The following is a 17,812-nucleotide window of genomic DNA, read 5'->3' as shown; positions in this document are numbered from 1 at the left end:
TTGAGCAATATAAGGCCAAATCACTTTTTTTCTAGGTAGTTGTTAGTAAGACAAGTTTTGTGCTACAGATGACAACAGCAAGAATCTTTCCCTATATTTCCCTATCGTACCAGTATAAAGTTGCTCAAAAACTAATCTAATTAATACCATTATGAAATAATTCAGTGTCATATGAAATTGCTAAGACAGCCAATAATGGCTTAATTAATGAAATACACTATTAGCACCTGGTATTTTGCTCTTCACCTGGGTGACTGCATAGATGTAGTGGGCTTTGCTCATCTTCCTGTGGGGTACACTTACTGTAGCGGTTACTTGAACAACAAACCAAAACCACTGAGAGACTGAGTGAGGGAATTAACACTGTATGATGCACTTCTAAATAACTGAGTTACAAATCAGAAAAAAAAGTAGATTCAATCCTTTATTACAAAACCAACAAAGATGAATGACAAAGGCAAATGATTAAAAAGTGATTAAAAACCAACAAAACCAGCATAGTATTAATAAATTAGCATAATAAGTGGTTACAAAATTAGTGGGCAACAAAAAATATCTACCGTATTCCCTAACTAAACTAACAGAACAAAGGGTGACTACATGACAATACATATTTACTTCTACCACACCCAAAACCCACGTGACAGATTACCGTAACCAATAAAATATGCAACACAAAAATCAACCCAGACATACAGAAAATAGGTACATAACGCCTACACATATAAAGTTTCTGTTTGCCAGTTACTGTCTATGACATCAACAGCTAATAAGTTTTCCATTTCCTTGGTAGCTGCATAAATCAATATAGAATTTGGCATCTGCACAGAAGGAACAAAGTCTATTAGTGGTAGGGATTGTGGAACACTGACTTGCATAGTGGATACATTGGACTATATGTAGGAATGCTATACTTCTCTAAATCTGTCTCTCTCAAGTTGTCTTCTTCGGCTGTCCATCAATTTTCGATGATGATTGTAGGACTTGGCAAGGTTGTATGGAAGACCGCCAGTTGCCCAAGCTGCAAGTCTCCCCTCTCCATGCCACCGATGTCCAAGGGAAGGGCACTAGGAGGACCCATACAGCTTGGCAATAGTCTCGTCGCAGAGCAATGTGTGGTTAAGTGCCTTGCTCAAGGACACAACACGCTGCCTCAGCTGAGGCTTGAACTAGCGACCTTCAGATCACTAGACCGAAGTCTTAACCACTTGGCCACACGCCACACAAATTGAAAGTGGCAATGAACAATGTTATGAAGATGGTAACATTTAATTAAGTCGATCTGGGACTTTATGCAGAGTAATGTGCCTGGACCTTGTAGTAAGGTCTCTGCAAGTCATTTTCAACTTCACTTTGAGGTCAAGAGCCATTCTTTGTAGAAAAGCCATTCTCAGTGTTGCAGCTGGCTTCCAAAACCAGACCACTTATCAGCTATATCCTTAGTTGAGTGAACTGAGTCCGGATATTCCCTTCAAAGACCAGTGCAACAATGAATCAATGATTAAAAAGAAGCTGGAATTGTGGTGTTCATTATGTAGCAGAAAACAATGCTGAGATTTTGTCACGCATGTTTGAATTCTTTACATGTTTTACGAACTAACTATATTTTCAGAAAAGTGTTAGAAGTGATATTGAGCAATGTTGCATTGTACCAGTAAGTCAATTAGGTGTGTACATACTTTCAATGGATTAACTGGCACAGAAGATGAAAAGCTTTTCTTCCACATCCGATTGTGGTAAATTCAAGACTGATCTCCAACAAAAGTAAGCGTCTTGGCCTGAAACATTGACTATTTATTCTTTTCCATTGATCCTGCCTGACTTATTGAGTCCCTCCAGCATTCTGTGTGTTTTGCAAATGGGTGGGGTTTTCAGTTTAAATAAAAGCAGAGTTCATTTGGATTTCAATCTATTAAAATTATTTGTATAAAGTATATCCACATGAAAGGGAATTTTTGTCAAGTTTCTTCAAAAATCTCTAAGTATCCCCAGTACAGGTGTTGAGAAAACAAAATTTATAACTCAAATATTACCTACCTGTCCAATCATTTACTTACCTCAATTTAAACAAACAATTTTATTACATGACATAAATGGCAGCTTATCCTATTGAGCATAACAATTTCTATATTTTGTAATGCTGAGTATTACAAATTTGTAAAAATAATGAGTTCATTATTGTCACCTGTAGTTTGGTGGAAAACTTTATCCATACAGCTCATTTCATCACAGCAATACAAAAGAAAAACAACAACAGAATACAGAATAACAAGTAATAGTTAGGGAAAGTGGAGGCAGACCATAATGTGCAAGACCATGATGAGGTACATTGTGAGGTTAATGGTCCATTTTATTGTACAAGAAAACTGTTCAATAGTCTTATAAGAGCAGGATAGAAACTGTCCTTGAGCCTGGGCTGGTACCCACTTATAGGCCTTTGTATTTTCAGTCCGATAGGAAGGGGGAGAAGATGAAATCTGTGGGTGGGTGGTGTCTTTGATGATGTTTATGAGGAATCTAGTGCAGACAGGGACTATAGAGGGGAGCCTGCTTAACATGTGCTGAGCTGTGGCCACAGCTCTCAGCAGTTCCTCGTGGTCTCAGCTACAATAGCAGCCAGATCAAGCAGTGGTGCACCTGGATAGCATGCTTCTCTCTCTCTGTAACCATAATACTTTATAGAGATTAGGACATTAAACCTAGGTACTGGTGAGATTCTGTGCACGGCTGTTAATCTGGAAGTGATTGAAATTCTCTGGCCTACTTTACACTTTTAGAGCAATTTCAGTTTCTTTCCATTCCTATAAATTAATTGGGGCTTTTAAATATTTTAGTCCTGGCTTAATTTATTAGTGATAAAATTGAAGAACTTTGCATTAATATAACAAAGCTGTTTCTCAGTGAGAGTTGTGATGTGAATAACTATGTCTCATTTGAAGTAAGCAAGAAGTAGTGTAAAACCAATTTGGGTATACAGATATGCCAGAATTGATTAGCTGGACGTGTTGAGCATACATTGTTGAAAAATATATTGAACAGGAAATAAATGATTTTTGAAAAACAATAATTATATTTTCTTTTTCAGGAACATGGTCCAGAATTATGCAAAACTAAAAGATTATAGTGTATTTTAAAGGAATAGATTGATCACAAAGGCACATATTTTGAACCAAAATAATCGTAGATTTTCTTTTTGGTATGCAATGTATATTTAAGTTTACTCCTCCAAAGTGAACCAGAAGTTTAAAATTTGGGTGCACAACAAAATTATACTTGCTAAAATTAACATTTTAATTATAATTTGCAATAAGGTGTTACGTTTTACTTAATTAGGTATGACTTTTTCCCCCATGTATTAAACACATGGCTCGAAGTTTCTCACTCGCTTTTGTGCTTTCAGCTGCAATGGTACAAATTGCCCCTCCCCCAATTCACTGCAGTGTTCATCAAATTCCCCCATTGTGGAGTCCCACCCAGTCCACATCAGAGGTCAATGTTTTTGGCATGTATTCCGCACAGCACCAAAAAAAGTTACAAGCAGTTTTGACTTAAGGCTTTGCTGTAACCTTCTAAAACTATTTAACAACATTATCTATTTTAATTAAGTATTGGGGCAAAAAGTGAACATTTTGGACATTAGTGTGCAACCGCCCACCCCCAAATTACATTGCATATAGTTTTAAAAACACGAAACTACTTTTTCTGCGCTGTGAATGCTAATATATATTTCTTGGTTTACTTCACGTCTTGTAATACTGCAGTCTTCCAGCTGTTGACCACATGATGAGTGTCGTTACAGAGGAGTAAAATCTCTGCACCAATTGAAGCTGGTCAGTACTGGAAGGTTTTTTAATCAGCTCTCGCTCGTATGGTAAAGCAAACAGATCACACCACTTAAAGCAAAACACACACGGGATCCGGATCTATTCTCTTACAGTCAGCCTTTCAGACGAGAATAAGGTAGGGGCGGACAATTAACGTTTAATAAGCAAGAATCTGATTTTTTTTTGTTGCATCATTGCAGTTAGTGCACACATTTAGTCGTGTTTTGAAGATTTGGTTTTGGTGTTAACTATTGCTGTATATATAGTTAAAGCTCTTTGCATGTCTTGCAGTGAATTACACGACCTGCGAGATTTACCTCGCTGGCGTTACAAATTCCAGGACAGGTTACCTGTTCAAAAACTTTTAAACGAAGGAAAATGTTCTGATTTAAATTTATTTTTTCTTCCTCCCCTGGTTGGTCACCCCGCCCCTTTTTCACTGTAAGGCTTCTTGAATGAACCACCCAGTGATGAGTTTATACAAACTCGTGCAATGTTTTGAGTGCCTTTCCCGAACATAGTCGGTCAGAGTAAACTGCATGTTATAAAGACATAGAGGAAGGGAATGCCAAAATGAGAAATGCGATTATGCAGTGTGCTCTGGAAGATATCTGCATCCCTTTAGTTTAAGTATACTGAGAAAGCCTAATGCTTACCGTTCACGGGCATTATCCTGCTTGATTTGTAACTAATGCATAATCGCTGGGGAAGGAGGAGGGGTGGGGGATAGGAACTCCTTTCGGCCGTCCATTTTTCAAACGGCACCCCGGCCGGGTGCTCCATCTCGCGCGCCCGCCCCGCTTACCCGGTCGCCGTTTGCGCACGCGCCAAGGTTGGCGGCTGCTACTGCGCCTGCGCGGGGCAGCGGTCCCGCCTCCAACTGCTCTGCAGGAAAACCCGCTGGAGTCCGAGTCGGGAAGCAGCCGCCTGCCTCTGCGAGCAGGTTTTAACGGCGGCTGGACGGGGCGATGTGGGCACAGGGGCTGTGAAAGAGGTACTAACTCCATTTCAAGTGTTGACGTTGTACTTCAGGAAGATGTTTTAAAAACACTAGGATCTGGGTCGGATCAGTACACGCTTGTTAAACGCGCGTTTTGAAGTGCCGGGGAAGGTGTTTTCCTCACCGTCCGATATTCCGTGCTTCTGGAGCAATCGGATGCATCCCTGTTCCTTGCCCCTCTCCAGTTTATCCATACAATTCGTTTGTGTGCGAAAGGTTGTTGTATAAATAGCCTTTCAATTGTGCAATTGGACGGGGATTGAGTGAGACCAGTTTGAGGGTGGCGTGACCCAGTATGGCTGTGGCTTCGCCCATAGCTGCATAAATCATTTTGCACGCAGTTAAGCCAGTTTTAAATGAGTAGGCAGCTCTTGTCTAGGTTCTGAATTTCATGAAGTCCTTTTCGCGTAGGTTGCAACAGATTGTAGCTGCCCTGCTGCTCGTGAGTAAAGTGGACGAATTTTAACGCTGCGGAGTTAACTGAGTTACACAGCATTCAGTGGCCTTAAGATACAACCACATCTTTCAAAGCTTTGCAAAGTGATTCTGAGAAGAAACAAACTAAATAAAATAAGGAGTAACACTTTGCAATTTATTTTAAATGTTTGTTCGGGGCGGAGCGAAATATATCTATTGATTGGTAACATAAGTAATGATGTTTTATTTTGGGTAGGATCATTGTGGAAATAACGTGCTTCCTTGATTTTTATCATTCTGCCCGACTTTACAACATGGCAATTTATTGGTTACAAAAATACTAGTGTGTTTTATTTAACTTCATTTGAAAGTTTGTCCATTCTTCGATTGAGTATTGTAATCTGACGCTAATTTTATGCTCTGCATAAAACTCGTGTTGAATTTTGAGGGATGTTTTAACGTCATGTATAAAATTCTGCAACTTTTCAATACTCATTTTTCGTGTGATTGGCTGGAGGTAGTACATAACCAGTGCTTTGGGGAGGTTGAGGTTTGTAACATTGAGAGGCATGGATAGAGTCGACGGCCAGCATCTTTTTTCCCAGGGTAGAAATGTCTACAAGTTGTAGTTTTTTTTAGACATCATTCCAATAACCCCCAACCAGCTTCCTGTGCTGCAGTGAGAATAAACAAAGCCTATCCAAACACTTTGTAAGAAAAGCCTTCCATTCCAGACAACATCCTGGTGAATCAGAATCTGTGTGAAACATACCGGGATTGATTGTGGTTCAGTGCCAAGCATAAAGCACAGGACAATACTGTAATTAACAACACACCAGCAACCAACAATTTACAGGACAGTAGTTCAAAGCAATCAACAATTATCAGAACTGTCTCATGCAAACATTGATAATGAAATTTAAATTTGAACATATCAGCAAATTAAATAATTATGTATCACCAAGAGGAACAGGAAAGAACATTTTAACTGATGTTGTGCAGGGACAGTTTGTCTTACACCTGATGAGGTTTGCTGAGAAGCTGGTTAACTACAGGAAAGAAACTTTGGATATGACGTATGGTTGTGGTGGTGATGGATGTAGTGTCTCCCTGATGGCAATTGGTGAATGGGTGGATTCAGCAGAAATTTTCCGGTCACTTTGGCAATGAAAGTGTTTTTAGATATCGGTAGCTGATGGTCAATGATCTTCTCTGTTGAGTGGACCACTCGCTTCAGCCTGATCTTGGGGAGAGAGGAGGCAGCAGGAAGCCAAATGGTGCTAAAGGTGATCTATCTAAGTTTCTTCACCCAAATGCTGCCAAATCGTTCCTGTGGTGTGGCGAGCAGAATCATATACAGTAAATGCTGCAGATGCTGGAAATCCAAACCAGCACACACCATTCTGGAGAAACTCAGCAGGTCAGGCAACATCTATGGAAAGCAATACAGTTGAAGTTTCAGGCCGAGACCTTATTCAGTACTATACACTGTACTTCAAGCGTGGCCTAACAAATGCTTTGGACTATTGTAATGTATTTGCTCCCAGCGTACAAACAGCACTGTGGAAGACTCTGCAGTTTGTAAAATGTAAAGCAAACATCAGATGTATGGCAATGGGGTTTTTAAAGGACAACCAGGAAAAATGACCTGTATATTAAAATAAGCTGATCTTTTTTTAAAATTTAGCATTATTCGACTAACCACATGCATTAGACATTTCAAACATTGTGTGGTCATGTGTTTATCTGTCTGTTTTCCATGTAAGCAATAATTAACACGTCTACAATAAAAGGAATCTGGAGCCTCCCCTATTTTCTCTCAATCTGTAATGAGTGAGTTTACCTCTTAAGTCAACAGTAAGATGGATAAGTGAAGAGCAAACAGTATAAAACCAGGTTATGTATATTTTCTCTTGGTTTTATAATGAGTATTTACTTTTATCTCAATTCTTTAAATAGAAACGCAGACTACATTCATGTTGATTTAGCTTTAAAGCATGCAGTCCTATTTTTTGAAACAATTGATCAGCAAAGCAAAAGTAGACATTAAGACCACAAGACATAGCAGAATGAGGCCATTTGGCCCATCGTGTCTGCTTCACCATTCAATCATGGCTGATCTTTTTTTCTCTCCTCTTCTCAACCCCATACCCCAGCTTTCTCCCCATATCCTTTGATGCCATAACCAATCAAGAACCCATCAAGTTGTACCTTAAATACAGCCAGCGATCTGGCCTCCACAGCTGCCTGTGGTAACAAATTACAAAAATCCACCAGCCTCTGGTTCAAGAAATTTCTCTGCATCTGTTTTAAATGGATATCCCTCTACCTTGAGGCTGTGCCCTCTTATGTGAGACTCCCCCACCATGGGAAACATCCTTTCCACATCTATTCTGTCTCGGCCTTTCAACATTTGAAAGGCTTCAATGAGATTCTCCTCCTCTCTTCTCCCCCCCCACCCAAATCCTTCTAAATTCTAGAAAACCCAGAGCCCTCAGGTGTTCCTGTATGATAATCCTTTCATTCCCAGAATTATCCTTTGTGAACCTCCCCTGAACCCTCTCCAATGCCAGCACATTTCTTCTAAGATGAGCACAAAACTGTTCACAGTACTTATGGTTTGGCCTCACCAGTGCCTTATAAAGCCTCAGCATCACATCCCTGCTCTTGTATTCTAGACCTCTTGAAATGAATGCGTATTTACCTTCCTCACCACTGACTCAACCTGCAAGGTAACCTTTGGGTGTTCTGCACAAGGACTCCCAAGTCCCTTTACATTTCAGATTTTTGGATTTTATCCCCAATTACAAAATAGTTTGCACATTTATTTTTGCTACCAAAGTGCATTTTCGAACATTGTATTCCATTTGCCTCTTACTTACCCATTCTCCTAATCTGTCTAAATCCTTCTGCAGCTGGCCCGTTTTCTCAACACTACCTGTCCCTCCACCAATCTTTGTATCATCTGCAAACTTGGTAACAAAACCATTGATTCCAGCTTCTAAATCATTGATAAATAGCATAAAAAGAAGCGGTCCCAACACTGACGCCCAGTTACTACTAGTTGGCTACCAACAGCCAGCTAGAAAAGAATCCTTTTATTCCCACTCACTACCTGCTACCAATCAGCCAATGTTCTAGTCATGCTAGTAACTTTCCTCTTAACTTGGTAAGCAGCCTCATGTGTGGTATCTTGTCAACATCTTTTCTGAAAGTCTAAATATACAACATACACTGTACCCCCTTTATCTATCCTACTTGTAATCTCCTCAAAGAATATCAACAGGTTTGCCGGACAAAATTTTCCCTCAAGGAAACCATGCTGATGTAGCCCTATCTTGTCTTGTGTCACTAAGTACTCCATAATCTCATCCTAAACAATTGACTCCAACATCTTTCCAACCACTGAGGTTAGGCTAGCTAGTCTATAATTTCCTTTCTGCTGCCTCCCTCCTTTCTTAAAGAGTGGAGTGACATTTGCAATTTTCCAGTCCTTTGGCACCATGCCAGAGTCAAGTGGTTTTTGAGAGATCATTACTGATGCCTCCATAATCTCTACCGCTACCTCTTTCACATCCCTGGGGTGTGGTTCATCTGGTCTGGGTGACTTGTGTACTCTTGGGTTTTTCAGCTTTCTCCTTAGCCCGTTATTATTTCTCCTGCCTCATTTTCTAGCGGTCCTATATCCACTCTCATCTCTTATTTTTACATACTTGGAAAAAGCTTTTGCTATCCAGATTGATATTGTTTTCTAGCTTGCTTTCATATTTCATCTTTTCTCTCAAATGATTCTTTTAGTTGCTCACTAGGTTTTTAAAAGCTTCCCAATCTTCTCACCCCACTAATTTTTGCTTTGTTTTATGCCCTCTCTTTTGCTTTTAACATTAGCTTTGACTTCCCTTGTCAGTTACTGTTGTATTATTTTGCCATTTGTGTATTTCTTCATTTTTGGAATACATGTGTCCTGCACCTTCCTCATTTTCCCCAGAAACTCTCATCATTGTTGCTCTGCTGTCGTTCCTGTCAACATCTCCTTCCAATTTAATTTGGCCGACTCCTCTCTCATACCACTGTAATTTCCTTTACTCCATTGAAATACTACTATGATGTACTTTACTTTCTCGGTATCAAATTTCAAGTTGAATGCAATCATATTGTGATCATTGGCTCCTAAGGGTTCCTTTACCTTAAACTCTCTAAACACCTCCAGTTCGATACATGACACCCAGTCCAGTGTAACTGATCCCCTAGTAGGCTTAATGACAACTGCTCTAAAAAGCCATCTTGTAGGCATTCAACAAACTCGCTCTCTTGATTTTTGCCTATCAACCTGTATGTTGAAATCTCCCATGTGTATTATAACATTGCTCTTTTGAGACACTTTTTCTATTTCTCATTGTAATTTGTGGTCCACATCCCAGCTACTGTTGGAGGCCTGTTTATAACTGCCGTCACCTTTTCCGCTGAGTTTATTAACTCAGTCCACAAGGATTCAACATCTTCCGATTCTACGTCACATCTTTCTACTGATTTGAGGCCAATCTTTACCAGCAGAGCCACGTCACCCCCTCTGCCGACTTTCCTGTCTCTCTGATACAACATGTAACTTTGGGCATTCGGCTCCTAGATATATCCATCCTTCTGTCACGATTCAGTGATGGCCACAACATCATACCTGACAATCTGTAATAGTGCAACAAGATCATCCACCTTATTTCTTATACTCCATGCATTGGGATATAACTGTATTTGCCGCCGTTTTTGATTCTGCATCCCTAATGTACTGATACTCATCCTGCTTGCTGTAATTTTGTCCTATCTTCTGCCTGCCCTTACTGACAGTCTGACTGCATGCTATCTTTGCTTTATTAGCATCTGTCCTATCCTGAGTCCCTTCACTCTGGTTCCCACCCTGACTGGCACATTAGCTACACCCTCCCCCACAGCTCTAACAAACCTGCACACGAGAATATTGGTTCCCCTCAGGTTCAGCTGCAATCTGTCCCTTTTGTACAGGTCATACCTCCCCCAGAAGAGATCCCAGTGATCCAACAATCTGAAGCCCTAACCCCTGCCCCAGCTTTTTAGCCACACATTAATCTGCCAAATCGTCCTGTTTCTACCCTCACTGGTGTGTGGCGCAGGCAGCAATCCAGAAATTACTACCCTGGAGGTCCTGCTTCTCAGCTTTCTGCCTAGGTCTCTAAATTCTCTTTTCAGGACCTCTTTGTTTTTTCTTCCTATGTTATTGGTATCAATAAGTACCAAGACATCTGGCTGCTCGCCCTCCCCCTCCAAAATGCCATGAACGCAATCCGTGGCATCCCTGACCCTGGCATCTGGGAGGCAACATGCCATTAGCGTGTCCTGTTCACGTCCACAGAATCTTCTGTTTCCCTGACTATTGAGTCCCCTATCACTACTGCTCCCCTCTTCTCCCTCTTTCCCTTCTGCACCACGGACCCATGCTCGTGCCAGTAATCCGGTCTCCGTGGCGTTCTCCTAAAAAGTAATTTCCCATAACAGTATCCACATTGGTATACTTATTAACAATGCAAGCAATGACCTATAAAGGAGCCATCCAACCACCATGCTGGACAGATGATTTCTGGAATAATCAGCCTCTAATTTTACAATTTTTTTCCCTGAATTTAAGGCTGTTTTAATTGTACCCATAGGTAATCAAACTTATGAAACTTGTTAGAGATACAGAAGACTGCAGATACTATAATCCGGAGGAACTCAGTAAGTTATTCTTTTCCTTATGAAACTTATTACATTGAACATTCAGATAAATGTATAGACTTATCCATTTATTTGACTGATATTAACCTTGGGATAGGGGAGTTGTAGAAATTGAATGCTGCAGAACTATGACTTTTCCCAAGTTCATAGCAAGACTGCTAAGTATTTCCATTTTCATTTTACTTTTTAAAATCCATAACTTAAGAGTTCTTTTAAAATTTCAGTCTCAAAAATAAATCCGGGTGAGACTTGTATTTGAAGTAGTGTTTGACCTCTAGATATACTGGAGCATTTTGTAGTCAATAAAGAAGCTTTCAATTGTTTTTAATGTAATAGTTCAAGAATTTTTTTAGAGCAAGTTGCCCCAAGTAGCAGAATGGTAGCAACTTGTTTCATAAAGTTTATTGAATTGGTGCCCAAATTAGGTATTTCATTTTGATCCCACCATCTAGTTAGAAAATTATTCCATGTTTCAAAAACCTGTCTTGTGATTTCCAGCTTCCTAACTCTCTAAGATATATCCATTCCTACAATTCTAGTCTCAAGTATTCTGGAATTTAATCAGCAACCCTGTCTGTCTCTAAACTCTGTATTACTTTTACCTTAATGGCTTTCTACACTCTGCTTGTGATCAGCTCTTTTATCTCAATGCCTTGGCATTAATTTCTCTTCGCTAACTGTTCATTTCAAATGTTCTCAGAATTTTTTTCTTTCATCAAAAACATTGAGAGAGAAAGTTTTACATCCAAAAACTATCACATTAGGCTGGGCAACAAGTTTACAGCTTGTATTGTGGGCAGGCGGGATTTAATGATGTGCTGAAAGGGTTTTATTTTTAAAAATTTGATAAATAGTTTAAGTAACAATTTACTGCAGCATGGGGTAACACTGAGAAGAATCCTTAAAGATTTTAATATAAGTTCGTCCATGATTCCTTTACACATAAATTACTAGAAATTCTTTGATTATTATTATTAGAAAAATAATACATTTAATAATGGTAAATCGTATGCAAGACTGAGACTAGTAAGGAGGGTTACTAAAATCAGTAAATAGTTTTCAATCAGAAACAATTTTATAAACTTTTAACATGTCCAGCTGTTACTTTGGAGTTGTAGTTTAAGACTGTAAAGTGTAAATTATTGTGCAGAGATCTGAGAGAATGCATTTTCCAGAATTTGCATTATTAACTAATACTGTTTGTCAATTAACTTGCATGTTCATCCACATCCATGTTACAGTGTATATTTGAGAATCTGCAAATTCTTTTTCTTGATTAAAATTGGACATACATATATATATATATATATACACACACACACACACACACACACACACACCCCCCCCCCCCCCCCCCCCCCGCCGGAGGAACTTAGCAGGCCAGGAGGCATCTATCAGAAAGAGTAAATGATTAACATTTTGGGCTGAGACCCTCATCAGGACTGAAAAAGAAGGGGGCAGGACTCAGAATAAGGTGTGGGGAGGGGAGGAAGTACAATGTGACAAGAGATGGGTGAAACCAGGAGAGGGGTGAGTGGTGAAGTAAAGAGCTGGGAAGTTGATGAAAGAGATAAAGGGCTGGAGAAGGGGGAAATCTGATAGGAGAGGCTAGAAGCCCATGGGGGAAGGGGGAGGAGCACCAGAGGGAGATGATGGGCAGATATGGGAATGGTGAAGGAAAGACAGTTGGGGCATTACCCGAAGTTAGAGAAACCAATGTTCATGCCATCAGGTTGGAGGCTACCCAAATGGAGTACAAGGTGTTGCTCCTCCAACCTGAGTGACCTTATCGTTGCAGTAGAGGCCATGGATTGGCATTTCAGTATGGGAATGGTTAGTAGAAATGATATGGGTGACTACCAGGAGATCCCACTTTTCTGGTGAAGTGGTCTCCCAATTTGTATCCGATCTCACTGATATACTGAAGACCACATCGGGAGCACTGTATACAGTAGAAGAAACCCGCAGACTCTCAGGTGGAGTGTTGCCTCACCTGTTTGGGGCTCTGAATGGTAGTGAGAGAGGAGGTCTAGGGGCAGGTGTGGCACTTGTTCTGCTTGTAAGAATAAGTACTGGGAGGGAGATCAGTGGAGAGGAACAAATGGAGTAAGGAGTCACAAGGGATCCCTGTGGAAAGTGGGGTGGGGAGGAGAGGAGCTTGATGATGAGATCCTGTTGGAGTTGGCAGAAGTTATGGAGAATTATATGCTGGACGCGGAGGCTAGTGGGCTGGTTGAGGAGATCCAGAGGAACTCTATCCCTGGAGGGATGGCAGGGGGATTGGGTGAGGGCAGACATGCGCAAAATGGAAGAGATGTGGTGACAGCAATGTTGATGGTGGAGGAAGGAAAGCCCTTTGAAGGAGGAGAAACTGTCTCGAGAGATGGAGACAGAAAGATTGAGAAAGGGGATGGAGGTGTTGGAAGTGGACCAGGTAAATTTGAGAGCAGGGTGGAAGTTGGAGGCAAAGTTGATGAAGTCGATGAGTTCAGCATGAGTGCAGGAAGCAGCACCAATGCAGTTGTCAATTATAATGTTGGAAAAATTGGGGAGTGATACCAGTGTAGGCTTAAAACATAGATTGTTCCACGTAGCCAACGAATAGGCAGGTATAGCTGGGACCAATGTGAGTGTTGATGGCTGCACATTGGGTTTGAAGGAAATGGGAGGAGCTGAAGAAGAAATTATTGAGAGTGAGGGCCAGTTCTGCCAGTCAATGGAGAGTCATGGTGGAGGGGAACAGGTTGGGTCTGTTGTCTAGAAAGAAATGGAGAGCTTTAAGGCCCTCCTGATGGGGTATGGATGTGTATAGAAACTGGACATCCATGGTGAAAATGAGACCGTCAGGGCCACGGAACATGAAGTTTTTGTAAAGATCCAGAGAGTGTAAGGTATCACAGGTGTATGTACCAGAGATGATGAACAGAGTTGAGGTGTACAGATACAAGTTTGGTGGGGCAGGAACAAGCAGAAACAATGGGTCTACCTGGACAGGCAGGTTTGTGAATCTTGGGTAGAAGGTAGAAATGGGATGGGTCGGGGTAAGGGAACTTGCTTAGTGAAATTGTTTTTGTGTATAAAATACCCAAATTTTGTTTTTAGAATAATCAATTCTACCCAACTTGTGGACTGGAAATGTTAATAACAATATTTTAGCTTGATATTTAAAAGCAGTTTATTATTTTGCAACGTCTATAGGAGAGTGATCCTGGTATTTTTTTTTAAGTCTTGAAATCAGTTTTTGCATTAAGTTAGTTACTGTTTTTTGTGCTCAACCAGTAAATCCTAAAACAAGGATCTATTTTTGTATTTGTTGTTGCTAACTTGTCCTGATCGAATTGACATTAAATGATAAAGAGTATCATTCAAATGAGTAATGGGCTAAGTTAGTATTCCAGTAATAAGCTTGAATCATGTGATATCTGTTGTCTCTGGCTGACCTTGCTCGGGCTAATGGTGCAGTTCTAAACGACAAAATTATAGATCCAGCTTTTCCATTTTCAAATTTTGTCCAGCTGAAGTATGCAGTGAGTAGTAGTTTTAGGCAAATTCTAAATTGTCAGTTATTTTAGATGTCTTTGAAATTGGAAATGTGTGAACTTGTAAGAAAGAACTTGTCTTTAATGCATTCCTTTCTTTAAGTTGACAACAAATTATTCCACAAGCTGTATTTGGGTGACCAGGTCCTAAAGCAAATGAAATACCTTGTTTGTATGTTTTCATAATATGTTCTTCTGATCTGACATTTAATATAAGTGGAGAAAACTTTGCAAGTTGAAATTTACACTGGAATTGGGCTATTTTGGGCAGAGTACAGGTATTTGGTGAATTAGTTGCCAAGTCTGCTCTTGGTCTTGCCTCACTACCTTCAAGGATCAACACAGGCCTTCCAGGTGAGGCAAAGGTTCATGTGCTCCTTCTCCAACCTCAGCTGTTGCATTTGGGTACTGATTATGACCTCCTCTATATCAGTGAGACCAAACATAGGTGAGGTGACTGATACACAGAACCTGTACTCTGTCCACAATGGTCACTCTGAGGTCCCAGATGCATGTCATTACAATTCCTCTTCCTGTTCCAAACCGACCTGTCTATCCTTGCCCTTATTTCCAGGGTGTGATACAATGCAGTTCAAAGGAATGACATCTCATTCTGCTTGAGGAGTCTATGGTATTAGTTGTTCGAATTTTCTAAATTTTGTCTAACCCTCACCTCCATTGCTCTCCTCCGCCCACACCATGCAGCTCCTTCCAATTCTCAACTGTTCTTGTCCACTTTTTTTTGCTTACCGCTTTCTTTCTCCCTTGCTCCCATCTGTGTACTTTTCACTGGCTCACCACACCATTTCCTCCATGTTCTGTCTACTTTTCATTTCTCCTTTAATTGTTCATATTATTGCTTACCATATCAGATTCAATGCATCAGTAGCATTTGTGTTTCTACTTTTAACCGTCCAGCAGGTACTTCCATCTTTACCCTCTGCAAGGCCTCTTTTGGCTGCTTCCACAATGCCTCCCTCTCTTTACCTGGTTCAATCCATCTGTCATTCTTCTGGAGCACCCCGGTCCACCTATTACCCATAGGTTTCTGACTCACTTTTGCACGCTCTCTCCTGTGCACTTTCTCCCCCACCCTGTTTACAGTGGTGTTAGAAAGTTTATGAACCCTGTAGAATTTTCTCTATTTCTTCATAAATACGACCTAAAATGTGATCAGATCTTAAAGTAAGTCCTAAAACTAGATAGACAGCCCAATTAAATAAATAACACAAAAACATAATATTTGTTCATTTATTTATTTATTGAGAAAAATGTTCTATTACATGTATTTGTTGGAAAAAGTATGTGAACCTTTGCTTTCACTAACTAGTGTGACACCCTTGTTTACCAACAACTTCAACTGAACGTTTCTGGTAACTGTTGATCAGTCCTGCTCATCGGCCTAGAGTAATTTTAGGCCCTTCATCATGACAAAACTGCTTCAACTCGAGGATGTTGTGGACATCCTTGCATGAACTGCTTGCTTCAGGTCCTTCCACAACATTTCTATAGAATTAAGGTCGGAACTTGTATATGGAACCGGAGGAAATTGCGGAGGTACTTATGAATACTTTGCTTCAGTATTCTTTACGGAAGAGGATCTTGGCAATTGTAGGAATGACTTGCAGTGGACTGAAAAGCTTAAGAATGTAGATATTAAGGAAGGGGATGTGCTGGAGCTTTTGGAAAGCATCAAGTTGGATAAGTCACTGGGACCGAGCGGCATGTACCCCAGGCTACTTTGGGAAGCGAGAGAGGAGATTGCTGAGCCTCTGGCAATGATCTTTGCATCATCAATGAAGATGGGAGAGGTTCCGGAGGATTGGAGGATTGTGGATGTTGTTCCCTTATTCAAGAAAAGGAGTAGGGATAGTCCAAGAAATTATAGGCCAGTGAGTCTTTCTTCAGTGGTTGGTAAGTTGATGGAGAAGATCCTGAGAGGCAAGATTTATGAACATTTGGAGAGGTATAGTATGATTAGGAATAGTCAGCATGGCTTTATAAAGGGCAGGTCGTGCTTTACGAGCCTGATTGAATTTTTTGAGGATGTGACTGAACACATTGATGAAGAGAGAGCAGTAGATGTAGTGTATATGGATTTCAGCAAGGCATTTGGTAAGGTACTCCATGCAAGGCTTATTGAGAAAGTAAGGAGGCATGGGATCAAAGGGGACATTGCTTTGTGGATCCAGAAATGGCTTGCCCACAGAAGGCAGAGTGGTTGTAGATGGGTCACATTCTGCATGGAGGCCGGTGCCAAGTGGTGTTCCTCAGGGATCTGTTCTGGGACCCCTACTCTGTGATTTTTATAAATGACCTGGAAGAGAAAGTGGAGGGATGGGTAAGTAAGTTTTCTATGACTTTCACTTGAACATTCCAAAACACAGATTTTCTTTTAAAACGGTTCTGTTATTGATTTACTCTTGTCTTTTGGATCCTTGTCTTGTTGCATTATCCAACTTCTATCAAGCTTCAGGTGATGGACTGCTGCCCTGACATTCTCCAGTAAAATGTCTAGATATCATTTTGAATTCATTGTTCCTTAATGATTGCAAGCTGTCCAGGCCCTGAGGCCACAAAGCAGCCCCAAACCATGATGTTCCTTCCACCATGCTTTACAGTTGGGATGTGGTGTTGGTGTGCAGTGCCCCTTTTCTTCCAAACATAGCAATGTGCATTTCTGCCGAAAGATTCAACTTCTGTCTCATCTGTCCACAGAACGTTGTCGCAAAAGCATTGTAGAACATCCAGGTGGCATTTTGCAAAGTCGAGATGTGCAGCAATTTTTTAAAAAACTGTGTGTGTATGTATGTGTATATAATAAATATATATATATTTTTCCCCGCACAGCAGTGTCCTTCCATGAACACCATTCTTATTCTGTGTTTTTCTTGTACTGGGCACATGAACAGAGACTTTAGCAAGTTCTAGATATTTCTGCAGGTCCTTTGCAATTACCTTGGGTTCTTTTCAGCTCCTTCATCATTGCATATTGTCTCTTGGTGTGATCTTTGCAGGATGCCCACCCCTAGACAGAATAGCAACAATACTGAGCTTTCTCCATTTGGAGGCAATTTCTCTTGCTGTGGACTTCTGAACACTCAGATCTTTAGAAATGCTTTTGTGGTCTTGACCAGCTTCATGCATTTCTGCAGTTCTTCTAAAGTCCTCTGGAAAGTTGTTTTGATCAAGGCATGGTACACATAAACAGATCCTGAGAAGAGCAGACCTGACTTTGTGTGTGTGTGTATATATAAAATGTGTGTGTGTGTGTATATATAAAATGT

At 40.5% G+C, this 17,812-nt stretch overlaps 1 protein-coding gene across 10 annotated transcripts in view; it reads left to right on the top strand.

Moving 5' to 3' along the window:
- The first annotated feature begins 3,827 nt into the window (after positions 1–3,827).
- Positions 3,828–17,812, top strand: part of add3a (adducin 3 (gamma) a) — a 246,688-nt gene continuing 232,703 nt past the window's right edge. For 3 of the 10 annotated variants that reach the window (XM_063071241.1, XM_063071240.1, XM_063071249.1), the window contains exons 1-2: positions 4,669–4,818; positions 10,920–10,986. The gene's annotated coding sequence lies outside the window, so the exon portion shown is untranslated. Of the gene's footprint in view, positions 3,961–4,668; positions 4,819–10,919; positions 10,987–17,812 lie in introns of those variants that run through there. The other 7 variants (XM_063071246.1, XM_063071242.1, XM_063071250.1 and 4 more) reach the window with 6 other exon arrangements.

The sequence above is a fragment of the Mobula hypostoma genome, chromosome 19 (assembly GCF_963921235.1).
Source record: "Mobula hypostoma chromosome 19, sMobHyp1.1, whole genome shotgun sequence".
NCBI classification, from domain to species: Eukaryota; Metazoa; Chordata; class Chondrichthyes; order Myliobatiformes; family Myliobatidae; genus Mobula; species Mobula hypostoma.
This window is presented reverse-complemented; position numbering and strand designations above follow the sequence as displayed.